The sequence below is a fragment of the Bison bison genome, unplaced genomic scaffold (assembly GCF_000754665.1).
Source record: "Bison bison bison isolate TAMUID 2011002044 unplaced genomic scaffold, Bison_UMD1.0 scf7180017864040, whole genome shotgun sequence".
Taxonomy (NCBI): Eukaryota; Metazoa; Chordata; class Mammalia; order Artiodactyla; family Bovidae; genus Bison; species Bison bison.
Window position 1 is genome coordinate 4,041,350 of NW_011494612.1, and position 11,619 is coordinate 4,052,968.

Here is an 11,619-nt window from a genome sequence, read left to right on the forward strand (position 1 = left end):
TGCAAATATGCAATTTGCAGTTTTATTTTAAAATGTGAATTCACAGGCGTTTGTTTACATGAAATTCTGTCACCCTGTGCATACCCTCATCTGGAGGAAACCGACAGTGGCCGCGTGCCCACCCTGCTGAGGACATGGGAGCTCCTTGGGCAGGGGTAGGGGGATCTGAAGGCCCGGCACTCAAAAGGGGGTCTCATCTTCCACCCTACACCCTTGAGGCGTCCCCTGTGCCAGCGCCGACCTGGCCTCGCACGCCTCTCGCCGCCCCGCCCGCAGGCGGCGCTCTCTGGCCGGTCTCCCGCCGGGGTCGCACGGGGGCGTGCGCGCTCGAAGGTGGCGTCCGCACTTCCTGGGTAGCGGGCGCGGAGCGGCCGCAGGGGTTATTGCAGGGTACAGCGGTCGGTGCTCGCTGTCCCCACCTGTCCCTGGTCACCTGGGGCCGGGCGCGGCAGTTGTCCAGACGGCGACGTCGTCGCGGGGTCTGGTCCGGCGCCAGCGCCTCGGACGTAGAGCGGGAGCCGGGAGTCGCCGCGCATCAGGTGAGTCGCGGGATTCGGCGCCCGGCGTCTCGCCGCAGCTTCCCCACCAGGGACTTCGGGGCGCCGGCGGTACCGCGTCGCTCCCGGCTTCCCCGGCGGCGCTCTGCGCTTCGGGGAGGGAGAGGAATTTCTTTCCCTGGGATTCAGAGGCTGGAATGTACTAGAGGTTGTATAGTACTTGGAGTGGGGGCCCTGGACTGAAAGCCAAGGACGCCCAAGCCTGACCCGTCCGGCTGAGGGGTGGTCGTAGTCTTCGCGCCTGGGGTCGGCCCCGAGTTTGGGGCTCCGGGGCTGGGGTGCGGGCATGGAACCGGTGGTCTGGGTTGGTCGTATACTCACACCCAGACGCTCCGCACCCCCATCGCCGAGGAGAAAGGTATTAAACATTATTAAACAGTTGATGTTTTAGCGATAGTGTGACTTTCCTCCTTGGCACACACAGGTGGGCGTATCGTCGCGGACGCACCTGCTCGTGTGTGCGTTGGGGGCGGACTTCGTTCGTTGGGCGTCCAGTCTCCTGGCCCCCGGGCGTTGGGGACGGTACCCCGCGAGCCCCGGACACTGGGATTAAGCCCGAGGACTTTTCAAGCTGTTTGTTCCCAGAGACCGTGGTGTTCTGGTTTGGTTCATCCGTGACCGTCATGGATGGCTCAAAATTCTCTCAATAACTCTCCGGAATTTGTAGTCTCAGTGAAGCTCCGTTTCTCACCTGGGTAGGTGGCTTCGGGAGGTGGCAGCAGGGCCCGCCCCCTGCATTCCGGAGGCGGCCGGGGAGGAAGGTCCAGCCGCTGGGAGGAAACACGCTGGGTTTACCCCATTGCTTTGCTTGTGCAAATGACTCAGGTAAGGGCGGGGTTGGGGGAAAGAGTGTTGCTCAAACCCCAGAGATAAACCCACAGAGAGCAGAAATGCAAAGGACTTAAGAATGAGTGTTTGGACCTCAGAATTGCTAATGGCTCAGTTCAAATCGTTTCACCTGTGCTTTTCAGATTATTCTTAAGCTTCTTCAATGACAAAACTACTAATTAACATATGCTTTTTTTTTTTCCTTGACAGCCTCTAAGATTGGGTTGTCTTTGTGGTATCTCTAGAATTGAATTATTGGGAATTGCAGGTGAGGCGCAGCCTGCCAGCTGTGAGAATCACTGGGCCAGGGGAACCTGTGCTTTTGCTATTTAAGAGACAAGAGGGCAGTGAGAGGTGTAAACCTTGGTGGGTGCTTATTTGATGAAAAAAAGTTAAATTGTGCCAATAGGGGAAATTTGTACTCATTAGTATGAAGAATATTAGCTTTGTTTAGTTGCTTTAGGTAATGGTATACCTATTACAGTTTTTTAAAAACCCTTGCTGTTAGAAATACATTCTAAATTTGAAATATAGGTTCAGGATTTGCTGCAAAATAATCCAGTTTGGGGGAGGGCTGCCAGTGGAGAAGTGAAGGGGAGCAAGATGGAGACTGGACATGAATTGTTAATAGTTGAAGCTGGATGAAGGGTATTGGGGTAGGGACTGCCTTGTATGCTGACTCTACTTTTTTATGGCATTTCCCTTGAAAAGTAACACCACCTGTGGAGCTTTTTTTTTTTTTTTTTTGTGGAAGATAGATTTGGAGGGTAACACTAGTGATTCTAGATTCAAAGCCTTCCACAGATGTTCACTGGTAACTTGGTGTAAAGGCTGTCTCTCCACTCAAGCCTTTTTCTTCCTCTGGGGGATGCCGCTTTATTTTGCTGTGATGCATACCCTATTTGCTGAGTGTGACACAGCTGAGAGGATCAAGCTGATGCAGGTGGATGCTGGGTCAGCCTTTTTTTTATACAAAGGGTATTAGCAAGCCTTGGGGGTTGAGCTGACTCCAAACGGACAGGTTGTGTAAAATGTGTTAGCAGTTTTTCTGAATTACCCAAATCCTTTCCAAGTTATGCTCAACAACAACAACAAAAAAACAGAGCTCAGAGTAGTGAACAAAACCATACACACTTAGGGTTTGTGTACACTTCTGGAAGCACTGGATACATCAATAGAAAGTCAACATTGTGAAAACAAAGTGAGTGGAGACCTGCCTATTACCTGAAAGAGATCCTATCTGTGTGTGTATCCTTTCTTCCTGTCGTCACTTTGTTTGCTTCAGGTATCATGAAGTGTAAATACTTAGCAAGGAACTGGTTCCTAAAATTTCTGCACTTTCTTTTCCAAGAAGCCTGTGTTCAAGAGGAGGGCCTTGGAAGTCATATCGATACATTCATCCAACTTGTTTATTTTTACCCCCTCTGGATTTATCCTATAATTCCTACTCATTCTGTCATGCCTGATTAGTAATTTGGAAAAGTACAAGGGAGCTATTAAAGTTTAGTAGAGGGAGGAAAGGGAGGCATAGTCCTCAAAGATAAACCCACATTTCTTAGTAGCTTCTGTGGAACTGATTTTAATGCCTCCTTTAAGAGAAAAAGGTCAAGTAAATTATATCTGTGATAGCTGAAACTTGAAGCGTTAATGAATCCCTCAGCATAGGCCTTGCCCATATAGATTCACTAGGATGAAAGTTGTAAAGATGCTTTAAGTCAGTTCTGTTGAGGAAATGCCACAGCACCTCCCAGTTTCCTTGTAGTGCATGAGAAAACGAGAGGACAAGAAAAATCCCCTTACTGTTGGAAAATGTCATAGTGAATTCATGATGGTCCTTAAGTGGAATTCCTTAACTTGTGATTTAGTTTTCTTTGTGTGAATGAAAGAACAATGCAACTGTTAAGTAGCTTTATTTTCTACCTCAATTCTCTAAAACAAGAGCAGGGGGAGAGAAGAGAAACTCGCCACTCCCTGTGATCAGGGAGTGACCTAACTTTGCTCTCCTTGGTGAGAGGATGGTGGGTTTGGGTTCTGGAGAGCTGATTGCTAATAGCCATTTTAAGGAATTACCACAAATGTGATACCATCTTCTCCTTGCATAGTGTTATAAAAGGGTATATACACGCTGAAAAGCAAATTGCATACTACTTTATCGGACTAGAAATGAGAGAAAAGGGTGTTGGCAATCCAGTCAGTAATCATCTTCTAATTTGTAAGCACTCTCCTCTCATCTCCATCACTTCATCCCATCCTGTGAGGAGGAGCAGCCGTGCTGGAGGATTATTTTCATTTTTAACAGATGAGAACGTTGAAAATCTAAAGAAGGGATGGCTTGCCAGGTGGCTTCTTTCGTGATATGGGGGAAGGAAATTTAATATTCGTTAAGAGTTCAAGTCATCTTCACACGTGTTTTTAATTCTCACAAAGCTCTTTAAATTGGATATTTTCAACCCATTTTGCAGATGAAATTGTAGCCAAGAGAGGTTAGTAGTTCACTTGAGGTCTGGCAGCTGAGAGCCAGGATTCAAACTTTGATCGGCTGGATCTTAGAGTTTACGCTATTTCCAGCCTCTGTGCTGGTCCAAAGGCTAGCAGACAGCAAAGCTTCCATCTCTAGAAGGTTGGTTGATTAGGCAAGCTGTCTTTTTCTTAGCTTTCTATTTTGCATTGGTGCATAGCCCATTAGCAGTGTTGTGATAGTTCCAGGTGCGCAGCAAAGTGACTCAGCCTCACCGATACATATATCCATTCTCCGCTAAAGTCCCCTCCCAGCCAGTCTCAGGCAAGCTGGTTTTTTGTGCCACACTGGTTAAAACTGGGGGCATGTGCCAATTGAAATGTTTTATCAGTCCAGCGCAGAGTTTGGGGGGAAAAAAATGAAGTCGAGTTAACATTGACAATTGAGAGATTTCAAGTATTCTGCCCCAGAACTCCCGAAGGCAAGTAGTGGGGCAGCCTTCTGGAAAAGGTAGTGTACCCCAGTTGCCTCTGGTCTCCACCACTCCTTACAGTGGCCCCATCCTTGAGGCAGGGGACCATCGCACTTGCCCCGTTGTTCTTACCGTAAGAGGTCTTCCTATGTGTGCGAGTGTGTCTACTCCACTCGGAGTAACCAAAGGCAGCTTGAGGGCTCTTGCCGCAAGAAAAGGGAAAGAGCATATTCCTTGGAGAGAGTGAAGACTCTTGTGTTTAGTCTGCAGCAATTCTGTGACAGAAAATACAAGGGATGTCATCACTTTCCTCACATCCTGTCTGCATTACTCATTTACAGAGAATAGTCTACTACCCGTACAGTACAATAGCAATGGTGAACATGTGTGGGCAGGCTGCTGTGGAAAAAAGAAATACCTCCAAAACCCCAAACCACTGACTCTCTGTGGGTGGGAAGACGGGTCTTGGGCACCTGAGGTGGGCCACAAAGAAGCCCTCCCTCTTTAAGCAGCCTGCCTTTGGCATCCACAGGGACTCTGAGCTTGTGTGCTGGCTCTTTGTGGCTGCTCTGAGGGGTCCCAGAAGGTACTCACCTCCCCATGCTGTGCCCACCCCCCTCTAGCTGGTGACAGGTCTGACAGCTCCGCAGGCAGGAGGAACTGAGGCGCCCAAGGGTGGCCTGTAGGGTCAAGGGACAGATATTCTCCCCTCTGTCTACATTTGGAGTTTCATTTACATCTTTGTTACCTTCCCCTGAACTCAGAGTTTGTGGGTGTGGTGGGTGAGGCAGAAACATGACTGTAAAGAGGAAATGCAGATGGAGCCTTGTGGAGTGGTTTTCAAGAAGCCACAGATGATATTTGTTCTGAGACCTTTGTCGCTCGAGCTGCCAGTCTAGGTGTGTGCATGCCCCAGTGTGGGAAGAGATACGGGACGAGGAGGGGGTGCTGCCTTGCGTGGTTGAAAGAAGTGGTTAGAGGCCAGTGGGTTGCTCGCATCCTTTCTGGAGAGCTCTGGGATTCAGGTGCTCGGGTGTGTTCTCAGGAAGGTGATTACCACTCCCTGGCCAAACCTGCAGCGGGCAGGAGGCAGGGAGAGGGTGTCGATGAGCAACCAGAGCAAACAGAGGCGAGGTGAGGCGAGGCGCCACTAAGTGTGTACTCTTGCCAGATCGCTGGTGTCTTTCTGCCTCTCCCACCACCTCCCTGTGTGACCTTGACCTGTGTGTGTTTCTTTTTTTAACCACTCTGCCCTTCAGCCTTCTTCTGTGTAAAATGTGAGTACTAATAATGACCACCTCATAGGGCTCCGAGGGTGAGGTTGACTGCTGTTGCCGTTGGAGCCCTGTCTTCTTTGCTTTTACCTTTATATGGGGGATTTTCCCCCAGAATTTTAGAAGGCAGGCCTCAGGGAAGAAACGAGTTCCAGCTCTGACCTCCCTGTTTCCAGAGGGAGCCTGGCCTGCCTTGTGGCCTTGGGAAACCTTCTCCATGACAGCTGTCAACAGGGCTTTGATGGAGTGGAGCGGCAGCCTTGGAACTGACGGTGAGAACAGGGCCAGGACCCAGGGCTTTGGCCCTGTTGTTTGGGAATTAAATGCACTCCGATCTGGAAAGGAGAGGAGTCCCCTGGCTTCCCCCTCACAGAGGAGGAGCAGGCGGGGCCGGGCTCATGGCCACCTGAGTTCTGTCCAGTACCTCGTCTGTCAGCTGGGGAAGCACGCTCCTGAGAATGTTTTTTGAGGAACTAACAGAAATGTTATGAAATCTTGACCCAGGCCCAGTAAAGTACTGTGTCTGACTTGCCCTTTTGTGGTGAAATCAAAAGACCAAGCACCCCCGCAGTTTACTTTTAACCTGGAGAAATAATAAAGATGCTGTTAATCTGTATTTACAGAGCATTTTGTAGTTTTAAAAGGGCTAATTTGATCTTCGACTGATGGTATGGGGTTATTTTGGAGAAGGCAGTGGTAACCCACTCCAGTACTCTTGCCTGGAAAATCCCATGGACGGAGGGGCCTGGTGGGCTGCAGTCCGTGGGGTCGCTAGGAGTCTGACATGACTGAGCAACTTCACTTTATGTTTTCACTTTCATGCATTGAAGGAAATGGCAACCCACTCCATTGTTCTTGCCTGGAGAATCCGAGGGACAGGGGAGCCTGGTGGGCTGCCATCTATGGGGTTGCACAGAGTTGGACACCCCTGAAGCGATTTAGCAGCAGCAGCATGGGGTTATTTGTTTGCATTTGTTTCTGTTACCTTTCGCTCTCAGGAGGCATACGTGAGGGAACTGAGGTTTAGGCCAGAGATGAGCCCAGAGATGGAAACAGAGGACTGGGCTAAAGTTTTACTTTATCAGAGAAGGTAACCGAATTCATGTGCTTTGTGCACTTAAGGAATGCTGGGGAATGACGACATCCTGGGGGCGGGAAGGGAGAGATGGAGAACTGAAGTCTTCCCGGGGAGCTGAAAACATCCTTTGTGTCCAGGAAGGCAGCCAGTCCCTTCAGAGTCCCCTGCAAGCAGAGGAGGCAGAGGTCTCCCTGTCAACAGCTCCTGCCCGGACCCATTCTCGGAAATGCCGGTGGGCTCATCGGGGAGGAGGAACGGCTCTTTCCTCTCCTGCCCAGGTCTAGAACCTTCATGAAACTGTGGCCTTTCTGCTCCTCTGCCCCCAGCCAGTTGTTCCAGGGGCTACTGAACAGCCTCCACCTCCACAGCCCTCCCCATCCCAGCTGGTGGCCACAGAGCTGCTCCCTTCTCACGTTCTGGAGGGGGTTTCCCTCCCCAGCCCCTGCCATCTCCCCCTACCCACCCCAGTTGGTATCCTTTCTTCCATTCAGCTTTATTCTGGAAAGGTGAAAAAAATTCTCTGTGACCCACTATCCAAGGACCCAAAGACATCATTTTGACATATTTTCTTCCAGTTTTGTTTTGCCTTTGTTTGTTTTTCTTTTCTTTAAAAATTTATTTGACTGCCCTGGGTCTTAGTTGCAGCAGGTAGGACCTAGTTCCCTGATCAGGGATCAAACCCTGGGCCCCCTTCATTGGGAGTGCAGAGTCCTAGCCGCTGGATCACCAGGGAAGCCCTTTGCCTTTGTTTTTTAAAATAAATTTAATAAATTGTAACACTTTATAAATATTCATTTTATGTTAGCATTTTAAGAGCTGTCACACCAAGACTAATATTTATTACAGCATTCTTTCCATGTCTTTATTATTATCATTTATAATAACCACATGCTATTTTAGCCTTTTTTAGCCATTCTCTTAATATTAGAGAGCTAAGTGTTTGCTCATTTTTTAATGTTGTGAATCATTCTAAATTGAATGTATGTAAACCTTCGATTCTGTGCTATAAGAAATATAGTTGTGCTACTTCCGTGGCTCCTGAGCTCCTGAGGAGAGAAGCATCTTTTGTTATTCTTAATAAGCCCCTTTCTACCATACCTGAGTTTACTCTAATGAGCTGATTGCTGAGACTAGGGGTTGGTTTGGGGCCTAGTTGTTGGAGGAACCAAGCACGTGATTACAGGGTTGGAATTTTCAGCCCCTTCTTCCCCACCCCCAGAAGGGAAGAGATGCTGGAGAATTGAATTCAGTCACCCATGGCCAGTGATTTAATCAGTCGTGCCTGTGTAATGGAATCTCCATAAAAACCCTAAGCAAAGGGGTTTGGAGAACTTCTGAGTTGGCAAACCCATCAAGGTGTTGGGAGGATCATGTGTGCAGAGGGGGCAGGGAAGCTCTGTGCCCCTTCCCCGTACCTTGCCCTGTGCATCTCTTCCCTTTGGCTGTTCCTGAGTTGTATCATTTATAGGAAACCAGTAGTTGTAAGTAAAGTGTTTTCCTAAATTCTGTGAGCCACTAAAGCAAATTATCAAGCCAGAGGAGGGGGTCATGGGAACCGCTGATTTATAAACACTTGGTAGAAGGTACAGGTGAGAACCAGGGACTTTCAGCTGCCATCTGAAGAGGAAAGCAGTCTTCTGAGACTGAGCCCTCAATCCACAAGAGTGAGCTCTGTACTCACTCTGGGTAGTTAGTGTCAGAACTGCTTGGTGTGGAAAAACCCACATATTTGGTGTCAGCAGTATTGTGAGTAGAAACAGCATTTTTACCTTTCAGTTTCATTTCCTGTTATTTTGGATGGATTTCTTTCTTTTTTTTTGCTTGTGGGATCTTAGTTCCCACACCAGGAATTGAACCTGGGCCCCTTGCGGTGGATATGCAGAGTCCTAACCACTGGACCATCAGGGAATTACCTGGGATGGATTTTTATAAGAATGATTAGTAAGTGGAAGGTTTTTTTGTTTTTTTTATTTTACTGACATATAATTTACGATGTTGTGTTAGATTCAGGTGTATAGCACAGTGATTCAGTTTTATATATATATATATATATACAATTTCTTTTTCTTATTCTTTTCCATTATGGTTTATTATGGGATATTGGGTGTAGTTCCTTGTGTTATAGAGTAGAACCTTGTTTATACATCCTGTATATACTAGTTTGCACCTGCTAATTCCAAACTTTCAATCCATTGTTCCCCTCCTCTCCTCCCCCTTGGCAGTGAGTCTGTTTCTGTTTCTTCAGTTCAGTCGCTCAGTCATGTCCGACTCTTTGCAACCCCATGAATCGCAGCATGCCAGGCCTCCCTGTCCATCACCAACTCCCGGAGTTCACTGAGACTCACGTCCATCGAGTCAGTGATGCCATCCAGCCATCTCATCCTCTGTCGTCCCCTTCCCCTCCTGCCCCCAATCCCTCCCAGCATCAGAGTCTTTTCCAATGAGTCAGCTCTTCGCATGAGGTGGCCAAAGTACTGGAGTTTCAGCTTCAGCATCAGTCCTTCCAAAGAAATCCCAGGGCTGATCTCCTTCAGAATGGACTGGTTGGATCTCCTTGCAATCCAGGGGACTCTCAAGAGTCTTCTCCAACACCATAGTTCAAAAGCATCAATTCTTTGGCGCTCAGCTTTCTTCACAGTCCAACTCTCACATCCATACATGACCACAGGAAAAACCATAGCCTTGACTAGATGGACCTTTGTTGGCAAAGTAATGTCTCTGCTTTTTCATATACTATCTAGGTTGGTCATAACTTTCCTTCCAAGGAGTAAGCGTCTTTTAATTTCATGGCTGCAATCACCATCTGCAGTGATTTTGGAGCCCAGGAATATAAACTCTGATACTGTTTCCACTGTTTCCCCATCTATTTCCCAGGAAGTGATGGGACCAGATGCCATGATCTTCGTTTTCTGAATGTTGAGCTTTAAGCCAACTTTTTCACTCTCCTCTTTCACTTTCATCAAGAGGCTTTTTAATTCTTCTTCACTTTCTGCCATAAGGGTGGTGTCATCTGCATATCTGAGGTTATTGATATTTGTCCCAGCAATCTTGATTCCAGCTTGTGCTTCTTCCAGCCCAGCGTTTCTCATGATGTGCTCTGCATATAAGTTAAATAAACAGGGTGACAATATACAGCCTTGATGAACTCCTTTTCCTATTTGGAACCAGTCTGTTGTTCCATGTCCAGTTCTCACTGTTGCTTCCTGACCTGCATACAGATTTCTCAAGGTAAGTTCGTTTGTGTCATATTTTAGCTTCCACATATAAGTGATACCATATGATATTTGTTTTTGTCTGAATTATTTCATTTAGTATGATCTCTAGATCCATCCATGTTGCTGCAAATGGCATTATTTTATTCTTTTTATGACTGAGGAGTCTGAATGAACTCTGGGAGTTGGTGATGGACAGGGAGGCCTGGCGTGCTGCAATTCATGGGGTCGCAAAGAGTCAGACACGACTGAGCGACTGAACTGAATATTCCATTTTATATGTATACCACATCTTTATCCATTCATTTGTTGTTGGACATTTAGGTTGCTTCCATGTCTTGGCTGTTCTAAACAGTGCCACTGTGAACACTGGGGTACATGTATCTTTTTAAAATTATTTATTTTTGGCTGTGCTGGGTCTTCACTGCTGCATGGGCTTTTCTTAGCTGTGGCGAGCGGGGGCCATTCTCTAGTTCTGGTGCGAGGGCTTCTCACTGTGGTGGCTTCTCTTGTTGCAGAGCACAGGCTCTAGGGTGTGTGGGCTTCATTAGTTGTGACTCCTGGGCTACAGAGCACAGGCTCAATAGTTGTGGTGCACAGGCTTAGTTCCTGCACAGCATGTAGGATCTTCCTGGATCAGGGATTAAAAAACCGTGTCTCCTGCATTGGCAGGTAGATTCTTGACCACTGAGCCACCAGTGGTGTCTTTTTGAATTCAAGTTTTGTCCAGATATATGCCCAGGAGTGGGATTGCTGGATCATATGGAAGCTCTGTTTTTAGTTTTTTCAGGACACTCCATGCTGTTTTCCATAATGGCTGTACCAGTTTACATTCTTACCAACAGTGTAGGAGGGTTTTCTTTTTTCCACACCCTTTCCAGCATTTATTGTTAGTGGTGTGAGTCAAAGGTTTTGAATAGTAAAAGGTTTTCTTTCTGATTACAAAAGCAATGAATTTTCATTGTGGAAAACCTAGTAAGCATCAGATCAGATCAGATCAGTCGCTCAGTCATGTCCAACTCTTTGTGACCCCATGAATCGCAGCACGCCAGGCCTCCCTGTCCATCACCAACTCCCGGAGTTCACTGAGACTCACGTCCATCAAGTCAGTGATGCCATCCAGCCATCTCATCCTCTGTCGTCCCCTTCTCCTCCTGCCCCCAATCCCTCCCAGCATCAGAGTCTTTTCCAATGAGTCAACTCTTCGCATGAGGTGGCCAAAGTACTGGAGTTTCTGCTTTAGTATCATTCCTTCCAAAGAAATCCCAGGGCTGATCTCCTTTAGAATGGACTGGTTGGATCTCCTTGCAGTCCAAGGGACTCTCAAGAGTCTTCTCCAACACCACAATTCAAAAGCATCAATTCTTTGGCGCTCAGCTTTCTTCACAGTCCAACTCTCACATCCATACATGACCACTGGAAAAACCATAGCCTTGACTAGATGGACTTTTGTTGGCAAAGTAATGTCTCTGCTTTTGAATATGCTATCTAGGTTGGTCATAACTTTCCTTCCAAGGAGTAAGCGTCTTTTAATTTCATGGCTGCAATCACCATCTGCAGTGATTTTGGAGCCCAGAAAAATACAGTCTGACACTGTTTCCACTGTTTCCCCATCTATTTCCCATGAAGTGACAGGACCAGATGCCATGATCTTCGTTTTCTGAATGTTGAGCTTTAAGCCAACTTTTTCACTCTCCACTTTCACTTTCATCAAGAGGCTTTTGAGTTCCTCTTCACTTT

At 47.3% G+C, this 11,619-nt stretch overlaps 1 protein-coding gene across 2 annotated transcripts in view; it reads left to right on the forward strand.

Moving 5' to 3' along the window:
• The first annotated feature begins 340 nt into the window (after nucleotides 1-340).
• GPR160 (G protein-coupled receptor 160) overlaps nucleotides 341-11,619 on the forward strand; it is a 75,006-nt gene continuing 63,727 nt past the window's right edge. For both annotated transcript variants that reach the window (XM_010835230.1, XM_010835229.1), the window contains exon 1: nucleotides 341-539. The gene's annotated coding sequence lies outside the window, so the exon portion shown is untranslated. The remainder of the gene's footprint in view (nucleotides 540-11,619) is intronic.